Raw genomic sequence first — 12,862 nt, 5'->3', positions numbered from 1 at the left:
TTTTTGAAACATCCTGTATTTTAAAGACTGGCAAAAAATAAATATGGAAAATAATTTGCGGACCACGAGAAAAAATGAAAAATGAGAGAAATATTTTGGGATCAGCGAAACACAAACAAAATAGAGAAATAATTTGAGGAACGACAAAACAATAAATACCATAAATAAGAGAAATAATTTGCAGACCAGCAAAAAAGCTAGGAGAAATATCTTGAGGACCTTCAAAAAATAAAATTGTATGTCGCCTAGCCCTGGTGGACATACAGTCAAACTTGGCTTACCCTTAAACATCGGGTATAACGTCAATAATTGCACGTCTGAACTGATTCCCCCATAGAGAATAACGTTAATGAAACTTGCTTATAGCGTCAATGAAAATACCACGAACTCGGATATAACGACACATTTTCAGTTTTTTCATGTTGTTTTTTATACCAAACGATGGAAGAAAAGATTTTTTTCAAGAAATTTGGCAATCCAATATGCTTCTATTTGCACGACCCGTATACGGGACATACCTATATTTTCCCGTAATTTCACCCTTCCCAACTTTTTCCATTAAAAAATGTCCCTGGTTTTGTTTTTTGTTTTTTTTTTTTTGTTCGGAATTTTACTTAAATTATAATTTTTACTGTAATTTAGATGAAGGTATTTTGCATAATTCACAAATTGTGTAAAAATGACTGTGCATATTCATCTCATTTATTGGCCATGTTAATTTCCCCCCCCCCGTGAAATAAATTTTAAATCACTGCAATATTTTCTAGCACTGTATTTATCGCCCACCTTTATTCGTTAGTCATATTTAGCGATTTCTCGGATAATTGGTTACATATATGGTGAAAATCAGTGGTATATATTAATGTTTCTCAACCTTTTTCAGAATCCTGGCATAGAACGTCAGAAACAAGGTCTTTACCTATCGAGCGTGGGGCGACTACCGGTTAGATGGTGTCTTCATTTCCCACCCAATTCCACTGGTTGGAAATTGCTGTATGGCGATATATGGCCGGAGTTGATGTGCGGTAAAGTAGTATCAAAGATATATATGACAAATTCTTTAGCGTACCCGCTAGATTTCATACTTTTTTTTAATATGTATGAACACAGCTATATGAAACCCCACAAAACTGGCAAAATGCCTGTCTCGTTTTCTGGGGACCTCCCGGCACTGAAAAATCAGCACAAGCTGCAATCAATTATCCTGATGTATCCTGATCCATAAAATATAAAACGATCCCTAGTGTGGGTTGTGTTGGTCATTGCAGTCTCCACATCATGGGTTCCCTCACATAGCGATGTTCTGAAGCCCCATACTTGACTGGTAGTAACAGCTTACATATTTGAATACTTGCACTTGAAAATCATAGCACCAGATCTCTTCCTGTAGGCTCTATGGAGATGAAGCCCCGGGCTGCAAACACATGGATTAAGGTTGCCCTGGTACCATGGACGGCAATGCTAGATTCTGAAAGTGGTGACAATTTTTTCCTACCGTATTTTCACTTGAAAGCTCTATTTCTTCACAGTTCTCTGTGACCCACTTCACCACTTGTCGTGGCTCCACTTTCATCTGCTTTTCACCCATGCCCCTCCCTACAATATCCCAGGACCACAAGGGGCCCCAGGTTGAGAAACACTGGTATGTATGGCCTCAGTTTCCCGTTAACTCTCGATCGAGTATAGTCACAATCATAATGAATAACTTCTTTGCCCAGCATTTGATAGCATCTGATTACATTTCTCATCAAAAAAAGGTCTTAAAAACGGCAACCTCGGTTGCAACGACACATCAGTTATAACGAAAAAAGTTCACGGAATCTTCGACGTCGTTATAGCCGAGTTTAACTGCACGTTTAATCCATCATAAATCCATCAAGCTCTAATCAGGTGCAGAGATCAATTGTCTGCCGTTATTTCCAAGAATTATTTCCAAGAAGAGGTGAGAGAACAATATTATTCAATTTGATTATTCAATTCCCGATCGGATCAGTTTGTTTAATAGGTGCTGATAAGATCGACGTGCAACAAAAGCAAAATATGATCGTTATGTTATCACAGGGATTTCATCACCGATAGAATTATCCCTGCAAATAAGTTTTGAAGAGAATATGGTGCTTGACAGACCAATGTATATGAATAATGAACACTGCAAATAGATTTCCTGCGTGACTCAGAAGTAACCTTCAAAAATTATTATGGAAGAAAATTATTGAAAATGATGTATCATAAGGGAATATCGAGTTAGAAATAGTTTCTGACCTTAAGAAGAAAAGATAGAATTCTCAGAAGAAAGACATGAACATGATATTGTCATCACGTTGCAACAAATCGGAAAACTGATCTTGTATTTCGAAAACAAAACGGGAATTTCTCGAATGAAAATAATGGTCTTTTTTTATGAACTAAATAGAAAACGGGAATTTTGTCTTTCAGAATTCGATCTTAGCAATGTCCTCTTCCGCGTCCTCGTGATGACAAGAGATCAAGGTAGCTTCGATCGGTCAGTTGAATCGATCAAGCAGATCAACGGGACATGTATCATCTTTAGTGATACGAGAAGAAAAATGTTAAACGGATAAAATGATGGCATTTAATAACATGCAATTTCATGGTCGATTCTTACATCTTTTTTATATATCAACGAGTTTCTTCCGTGATTCTTTCCGAGAAACTCCCTGTGAACTGATTCTTTTTTTAGGTCATCTAACCTGTATGTATCTTCAAACTGAAAAAAAAAATTGACCATCGTTTTCGATACAAGAGGGAAGACGAATGAAATGGAAGAAACTCTCTATATTAAATAATAATCTGTAACGGTACCATCATCTATATAAACCAGCTATTTTCAGAAAGTAATCCATAGATCGGAGGGGGTCCGAGGAATGTTTCAAGTTAACCCTTAAATACATAGCTTTGCATATGTACAAAGGGTCCTTTAAGCGTTCATTACTGTAGCCAGTTTGAAGATAAAAAATTCAGAATCATTCACTTAGCACATAAGGTGAGGTCATATTCTTTTAATTTTATATTTGGAATTTACTAGTACAGCCTTTCTCAACCTTTCTTAACAAAAGGACCAGTAAAATGTATGAGAGTGGTCCAACCCCTCGAGATAAAGGACGTACATCCCTCATGGGACAGAGCCTAGGCTACGTCTGTTCTTACAGTAAAATGTATGAAACAATTCGACGGCCCTCTTGTATCACGTATTGCGGACATACCTGTATTTTTGGTTGTTTCGAATTTTCTTATACATTTGTGTCCCGTTTTGTCAACGATTCTTATTTGTGATGTTTACTAAAATCGAGAATATAAAAAGAGTTTTCATACTTACTTTGATATAATTATAGCTATAAATACTAATCTTACATATTTGTCAGGTTCAACGTTTTTCTCTAAATTTTTCAACGATTTTAACTGTATGGCAATTAGAAACGTCCGATATTTTACTAATACAAGATCTCAGTTCTCCTTATTTTCCTCAATGAAATATATTCATACGGTGATTTTAATGTTTTTTTAGTCAAATACATTTTTGTTTACAGCAATTTATAACAGCCCTTTATTTTCCCACCGTTCAGCCATTTTAGCATCAATTAGAACAGTTAGCTCCAGTTAGTGATATACCGTATTTAGGATTGCAATTTCCCGTATCTTCCATGATGGTGTATGGTGAACCTAAGTATGAATATAAAATTTTTATTTGAACCCATATGGATATCGTTGATATCAATTAAAAAAAAATTGAGTATTTTTCCATTCAGTTAGAATTGAATTACCCGGTCTGTTTGCTGACCACCTATGGTCCGCAGACAATAGATTGAGAAACGCTGTGCTAGTAGACGTCTCAATCAACAACAACTATTTGTTTGTTACAGAGCATGTGTTCTGTGATTTCGCTTATTTGTTAAAATATTTTTTGTTTGCATTTCTTTTTTTCTTTTAACCTAGAAGTTTTCAATCTGAATTTTTTCCGTACTATAGTTTGGATCACACAAAGAACGTAGTTATATTTTTCAAAAGTAATATTACTTCAATACATTTATTTTAAATGCGATTGTTGAGGCTTTGTACGTCTTGAATAAGTCCCACGATCCTAAATAGAAGATAAGCAACAAGATCAGAAATAGAATTTTTCCATACGTGTAATTAATTATGAAAAAACTATCAGCTAGAAAAAAAATGAGCATTTAAGGGATAAGTCATAAAGGAATTACGTAAATTATAATCATATATTTATTCACGTATCTCGCGAGAGACTCCGACATAGCACATTAGTGATAGCCCTAGGATTTCCTATTCCACAATAATTTTTTTATGGTACCCTCGGTGAAAATGCGATTGATGAAATGGTTGATTTTGTAATTAATTTCACTTGGCAATCTATCTATTTGGTATTTTGATGTTGCAATAAATCTATATATATAAATTGATTTCATGTCTGTGTTCCACCTAAATCTACCGTTTTTTCGAGCTTCGTACAATTTTGTATATGTACCAAACAGGAGTTTGTCAGAGCTAGGCAAACGCCCAAAATCATCAAAAAAAATATCCGGCAACAATGGTTTTACAATGACTTCTGGGAATGTTTGCCTTTGATTACTAGGATTCTTATATATATATAAACAGTGCTTTTTTAGACCTACTTATTACAACGGTTGTCACTTATGTTCCCAAGAATGGAGGAAACCTGGACAGCTACGGCTATTATTACTAGTAAATAAATAAATTCTTTAAAAACGATAATTAAAATATGTAAAAATGGGTTTTTAACCATCTCCTAAAAACAAGGTGAAAAATATATTTTTTTACAAACATGGATATAAATTATTGCTGTTTTAGCATATTTTAATCATCAGCATGAGAACTTAATTAGTTAACTAGAGTGGATTCTTTAATTAGTTACAATTGCCAGTTAGGGTATAACTATACAGTTTGCTTTTGTTTTATTGTTATCTATAAACAGATAAAATCTTGCTTAGCAAAGTTTAATAGTTTTTATCTTGAATTTTAATTCTTATTCTCTCGATTTGGTTCGATTTTATAAATCTCTGAACCCGTAAAATTGCGGAAACGCTCAAAAAATGACACTGACAAGGAATCAATTCATTGTTAGTAAAAAAATTATTGTACTTATATAGCCGTATTTGTACTGAAATGACACCTAAAAAAGATTTAGTTTCCTCTATAATACACAAAAAATAAGAAAAAAAGGGTTTATACGACCACCTCCTATTTGTCATGAATATTTAAATATACACTTGGACTTACAGAGTTAGTTATGAAAGAAAAACAAACTTTGCTTGGTTTCGATTCAAAGAAATAGAAAAACTTTTAGACAAATACGAAAATAAGATATGTTGCGGTAAATGTGATAGATTAGTAATTATCCATAATTGCATGTTATTATGCTATAACTACCAATCGTTTCAGTAAGTTTGATAAATCTTCTTACATTTATCACTTTTACCGGTGATTATTCATAATTTCCGATTGAAGTTGATAAGTATGTCAAATATAGAAGAAATAATGCGGAAATATCACTTTTTATATTCAACCACTTATTAGTTCCTCTTGTAGGTGATATATTGCACTACACATATATTTTGCCATAAAAATTAAATTAAATGGAAATAAGTGTTAAAAAAGGTATCAATTATTATGACTTGTAATGTTTGCTTTCTTCGCACTTGTCAACATTTTTAAGCATAATCAGCATCAACGATCGAATCCATCATCATGGACTGAAGTTTGAGCAAAATGTCCGGCAAATTAAAGTAATCATTGACGATTTTATTTTATTTACCAAAATGAGCTGGGGATCACACATAATCACCGGCGAGTGTAATAAATGAGTAAAATTAATCAAACTTACCACAATGGTCGGTAATTATGCATAATAAACGGATATGTCACATTTAACGTAACATAAAGTGAAACGTCGATATTCTGCTGACCAAGAAAAAAAATCGTGGTGTCGAGATCGTGAAATAATATAATGGATAAATAAAGTAAGATATGCAGTTGTGTGGCCGCCTCTACGTACTGGATACGTATGACGTTGGCATACGATGTTTTCTTCGTATGTACTGGGTACCGAGCCGCTGAGGGGTTGATACTCTTGATCTTAAATATCCAAGTAAGCCTCGTATTAAGAAAAGCAAAGAAAAAACAGGATATTTTATTGAAAAGATTTTACAAAAATTTCGGGAATGTCACGTAAAATGCAGGACAAGTTTCTGGCCCGAGAACGGCAGGATTACCGCATATCTGGCGAGCGGGCTGAAAAAGTTGTGCACCCCTAGGCGATTTCAAACAAGATTTGAAAAATATCATTGTATAAGGATTTATCGTTGTATCGAGTATTGTGGCGAGGTTTCAATAAATGTCTCAAAAACGTGTTTTTTCCATATCTTTCAATTATAAATTCATCAACATCAATAATAAAAGATTTATGATGATGACTCCTTTCTTGAATTAGATTCATCCAAGATTTAAGCGATAGTTTCCTGATTCTTATTTAATCAAAGTCAATAATTATGTCGATAAATAATTATGCAATTATAATTATACCAAATCTTTCTCTATTTTTTTCAATTTAAACCTTCTTTCGATAGAAAACGCTACGCTTATAGGTGCCTACTATAAAAATAGTATCGAATATAATAGGAAAAGAACTGAAAAGGAAAGAGGGAAAAGACTCTTATTTTTCAGGGTCAACTTTCTTGAAAGGGAATTTTTGTTTTTGCTTTTGTTGGCGGTCACGTGTCTTTTCGCTTTCGTTGTTCCAGTGTCAATGTCATACTTGGCGCCAGGTTAATGTCCCGCCAACCAAAATAACTCGCCAAGCTTATCGGTATTCATTCTCCGTTTTAACGCTCCATTTGGTTTCGTTTTTCTTTATCCCTTCCATTTTTGTATTGTTTTAGATTGATTTCCCTTTTGTACTTCTTTTCCATCACATTAGCATTTTGAGGTAACTAAAAAATTTTTAGATCAATCAATATTTACTGCTAAAAATATGAATTAAGTTAGAGCGGGCAAAAAAATTGTTCTTTGGTACGATTATTTTTTAGTCTTTATTTTTTTTTTTCTCACATAACGTTCGCTGCATCCTAAAATGCATGCTTATAAATGTTTGTGTGTGTTTTTGGATGAACGATAACAAAATGAATAGATTTCATCAAAGTAGGAAACGCAGAGAACAAATATAGCTCATTTCAGTTTTGCAGTTGTTTTTCAATAAATTTATTCATTAAACACACAAACAGAAGTTTTTACAAATACTTCGATTAGATTCACCAAAATGCATTCACTATATGTTTTACCGCTATTTAGAAACACATTAGCTGAAAACATTAAAGAAATATAATCATTCTGAGCGTCTCTTATCGGGGTCTCATACCTTATAACACAGTGAAAAGCTATGCAGAAATATCATTAAAAATGCTACTCATCTAGTGATTTATTTAAATTTTCACATATTTTTGATTATATATACTATTTTATGTCAGTATGAAGTTTTTATATCTCTAATACTTATTTTTATTTTTTTTTTGCAAATTTTCAACAAAAAAAATTCATTAAAAACAGCTTGTGAGCATGATAAAAATAGCATGAATAAAAATTGATTCAAAATGTATAATTTGTTCAGTTTGTGAAATGAAGCAAAAGATTGAGATTTTATCGACCCAATCTCATTTAAAATTAAATTTCAAATTTAATATTAAATTTTGAATTTAATTTTTTTAAATTTCGAAATTTAAAATAAGAGATTGAGTGAATTCGAATATCTCATTGAATATTGCACTTGGAAACATGGAGTTTTTTTGCTGGCCTCAAGCGACACAGGGAAATGGCTTTGTGATTGGGTTTTGGGTACACAGAGAAGGTCTAAAAATATAATATTTTAATTCAATAACTATACTACCCCCTTGCAACATAAATGACATATCTGAGTGCTACGCCTGATTTGGGTACTTTTCTAATTAGAAATGTCTCTAAGATCAACGGTATCCCCATAAAATGCCATATGCCCTGTTACCCATGCACCCTGTATAAAAGAATATATTTTGAATCAAGTTTTATTCATTTTTTTCAATCAGATTTAGAAGCTGTTTTTCATGCATTTTGAAATTTTTTAAAAAAATTAAGTATTAAAGATATGTAAAACTCTATACTGACTTATATAGGATAGCATATACAATCAAAAATATGTGTAAAAAATAAATGTGGTTTTTCGTAAGAAATCAATGGTTAAGTAGTGTTTTTAATGATATTTCTACTAGAACGTAGTTTTTCACCATTTTAAAAAGTGTGAGACCTATAAGCTTGTTCATTTGAGGGGTTAGGTGCACGCAAATTTGAAAAAAAAACTATTTCCCATTTTTAAATGCAATGCACGCCGCTTAATGTGATCACATTGAGACTCAGGGGTTTCGGAAGACAATAACTGATGGTAACTGCAGTGGACACTGCTCATTAGAATCATGGATATTGTTACAATATACATTGGGGTATTGTTGTCACTTTCGTGATATACAGAACGACCACCATTAATTATAACATGTAAAAAAAATTGCTTTAATTATCAGAACTTCGGTTTGGTTATCAATGTTTTTTTTGGCCGAAAATTTCTTTATTTTTTGCATATTTTGAAGCTAAGGTTTAACGAGATCCAAATTTTCCCCTTTCGTTATCAAACTGCAAGACTGTGTAGGAGGTCAGAAGGCTCCCTTATTGACGAAAATTTTCATACTCATGTTCACAATGTCCTGATCGGCTGTAATTAGCCAATATGATTCATTTTTTTGTAGGGCTGCTTTTGAAATGGCTTTCCTATAGTGAAGGCGTGTATAGAAAAAGAAAAAAAATTCTTTCAACTGATCACATTCACAGTTCTTAGTCAGGAAGAGTTTCACAAGGGAATCTATGGAATGTATCGTACATTATAAAAAGTAATCGTAATTCGTAATACACATTAGACAGGTCTATTCTAAGACCTCACAATTTCTGGACACAAAAAAAAAATTTTTAGTTCAAGGGGGGAAAAAATCCCGTTTTAAAGAAGTTTTATACGGAGTTGTGTGTGTCCCGTTTGCATACGTCCCATTCGGCCAAACGTAACCTATGGTCATTGTAGTTACAACCGGGATTTTTTTCGGATACAGCTAGTTATTAATAGGTTACTGTTATCCGAAACCCCGAGGTCAGAAAAATTATCATAATTTAGTGCATAGTGAGAGGATTCAGTCTGAGAGAAGTGACGACCCTTGCATTGAATAATAGTAATTCAAAAACGTGAAAGGAGATAATTCATACGTTTTCAAAATGCGTTTGCGTTATGTGTGGAAAAGTTCCCCGGAAAATTTAAAAAAATTAAAAATTATGGAAAAATGTAAATCTGTGCATAAAAAAATATTTTTTAGACAGAAGGAAATCTATTGAAAATGAGCCCAAATCCATGACCTACTCTGGTCGGATTGGCCCATGGAGCTCCGATCGAAGTCATCATAATATATTCGATCTTCGAGGTAACCTAGTAAAGCTGAGAAGATATGTCAAGGAAATTAATTTTCAAATTGTGTTTCCTTCAAGACAGTAAAGGTTTTGTATGTTTGTTTTTCCCAACATTTTTATCAATGATGTAATTCACGTTAATATTGATTATCTTGGCATTCATGTCTCTTCTTGTTGTACTAAGCGTGTGTTCATTTTTTCAGGCAATCAATTTGTCCGAAAACTGAAGCGAGAAAAATCACGTCATAGTCAGCATTAGATTCTGAGAATCGAGTTGTTGTTTTCGCTAATACTGTTGGTCCTATATCTACTGACTTTCATTTTGCATTTGCATTTTTTTTTTCATTTCAGATTACCTTCTGGAGCAGTTTTTCAACCCGCTGGTCCGTACGAATTTTCTTCCGGTCCGCGAAGCATTTCACCCAATTCATTCAACCACTACATAATTTTAGATTTAATTTTTTAAACATTATCCTGTGTATCTACACTGGTTTAAACAATTAGGGGAATGTAGCTTTGATTTTAATTGTGATTTTTTAGACATTTTAGTTGATAAAATATTGACAAACATTTTTTAGGTATTCGCAGAGTTGTGTCACGCAAGAGTTAATCACCAATTAAAATTTAATAAATTAATTTAATAAATTTGAATAAATAATACCCCCCCCCGATATCCCCTAATCGTTTTAGCGGTGTATATTGTTTTTTATTTTTGATTAATTTTTAATTTTGATTTTTTATTTTTATTATTTAGCGCATTTTTTTATCTATTTTTTCACCATTTCTCACATTATTTCTCTCATTCAATAACTGAATGCGAAAACCAGCAAAAAAAATACATACATGTAGTGTTTTTTTCTGGTTCGCAAATTATTACTATTACGGTGTTGACTCTTTCTTCAGCTTGTTTTTTCACCAGTAAGCAAATTATTTATCCTCTTCAACTTTTTGCTTCAACTTTTTGCTGGCTCGCAAGTTATTTCTACTACTCATTTATTTATTGCCAGTCCGCAAATTATTACTATAATAATTACTATTATTAAATTATAATTATAATTATTATTATTATTATTATTTTAGCAAATTATTATTTATACTACGGTGTTTATTTTTGTTTATTTTTTACGCCGGTCCGCAAATTATTTCTTCGGTTTAATTTTTAGCCATTTATTTATTTTTGTCGGTTTGCAAATTGTTATTAATCCCCGTACAGTGTTTATTTTTTTTTTTCAATTTATTCTTTGCCGGCCCGCAAATTATTTCTACTATTTTTTTTGCCAATCTGCAAATTATTCATCCTATTCAATTTTTCCCTGTCCGCAAATTATTTACCCATTTCAATTTTATGCATGTCCGCAAATTATTTTTTTTATCCAATTATTTTTTGCCGATCTGTAAATTATGTATCCATTGAGTTCATTACCGGCCTGCAAGTTATTTCTGCTACTCATTAATTTTTTGCGTGTCAACCAACCAAATTTTGTTCTATGGTGTTTATTTCTTCTCCAGTTTATTCTTCGCCGGTTAGCAAATTATTTCTACTGTTTATTTATTTATTTCAATCTATTCTTTCATTACCATTATTTTATGGATATATTGATTATTATTTTTCCCACCATTTTTCCTATTCCATTTTTTCCTGCCTACAAATTATTTATCCTATTGTGACGGTCGGTGAGGTGTATACGGAGCGACGAACATGTAAAATTCCTTTATTCTAAGTTAATACAGAACAACTCTACGTTTAACAGGCGAAACTGACAACCCTTCCCCATGAAAGTTAAAATCGAACTCCTCGAGAATGTCTTTGTCGCTCAGTACAAATTTAATCCCTACGTGTCTCGTGAATAAAAGTGCTAACGAACAGCTTGCCTCAGGGCCGTCTTAAGAGTATCATGGACCCCGGGCCAAGTGGTTTTTCTGAGGCCCTAGCTGGTAACTTCTCGAAACATTCAGCTACTTTTCGTTTTTCTGAGACCCCTCTTCTCTTGAAGCCCCGGCCGTGCCCGGGTGGGTCCATGCGTTAAGATGGCACTGGCTTGCCTGTTACACTATTCAATTTTTTTGCCTGGATGCAAATTATCTATCTTATTCATTTTATTACCAGCCAAAAAGATATTTTACTATTTATTTATTTTTTGGGGGGTTGGCCAATTTTTACTACGACGGTGTCTATTTTTTCCACAGTTTATTTTTTTGCAGGTCAGCAAATTATTTACTTGATTTCAGCCGCTCCGCGAAATTATTCAAGTTCAACTACACTTTCACCGGTCCACAGTTGTGAAAAGGTTGTGTGTGAAGAACTGAAGAACACTATCCTATAGAGCAGTGTTTCTCAACCTTTTTCAGCCCAGCCCCTCCCCCTTTAGACAATATTTTCTTCTCGTGCCCCCATCCCGTCATATTCAGGGCCCCCTGCCCTCATCCAAGATCGAGACCCTTTATACTTATCGAATTGAATTCAATCAAAACTAGATTTATAATGAAAAAAATTCAGATTGACCTTTCTAGCCCTGGGCCGAGCACGGTTTCAGACTGGGATCATCCCTCCCACGAGCTGAATTAAATGTGGAGGTTGGGGAAATAGGTCGGTGTAAAATATGGGATCATCCCACAAACCCACCATCGACGCTCCCAACACATCACCCTGAGTCCACGCCTACCCTGGCAAAATTCCGGCGAGCTTCCTTCTTGTAGGGATTTTATGCATGGCCGTGTCAGCAGCATGACTCTCCATGCAAAGTGATGTTCTGGGGACAACGTACGTAGCTGGCAGTAACAGATTGAATATTTATATATTTACATTCAATCCAGATTTCATCTTGTAGACCCCTTATGGATATAAGGGGCCCGTGGGATATAAGGGACAGCCCTGATTATTAGGTTCGGAAAGTAGTCCCACGTTTTTTCTCCCACCATATTTAACTTGAAAAACCCTAACTTATAGGTTCTTAAACTTTTTTCGTTCCATCTCGCTCCCTTCTTCAGTTTTTTTCCTCTCATCGACCTCCAACTCAAGTCAACCCATAGAATTGCATACTAATTCCATAGCTTCTACTGCCCCCGCAGACCATTCCATCACCCCCCTTCACCGATGGGCGATATTTCCCACTTTGGGAAACCCTGCTCTAACTCTTCATGACTCTCCGTGGATTCTTTCAACACTTGTGGTTTCCTTTTCAATTAATATTCATCCGTGGGCCCCCTCAGAATATTCCAAGACCTCAAGGGGGAACCATATCGTAACAGTATGAGAACAACTGTGTTAAATTACCCCTGGTTAGAACCATGAATATCTATAGCCAATAAAAGTCATCAAGATAAGCAATTACCGTTCATT

The sequence above is a fragment of the Pholcus phalangioides genome, unplaced genomic scaffold, assembly GCF_987345545.1.
Source record: "Pholcus phalangioides strain wild (caught in Gottingen) unplaced genomic scaffold, Ppha-v1.0 ptg000021l_1, whole genome shotgun sequence".
Taxonomy (NCBI): Eukaryota; Metazoa; Arthropoda; class Arachnida; order Araneae; family Pholcidae; genus Pholcus; species Pholcus phalangioides.
Note: the sequence above shows the minus strand (reverse complement) of the source record.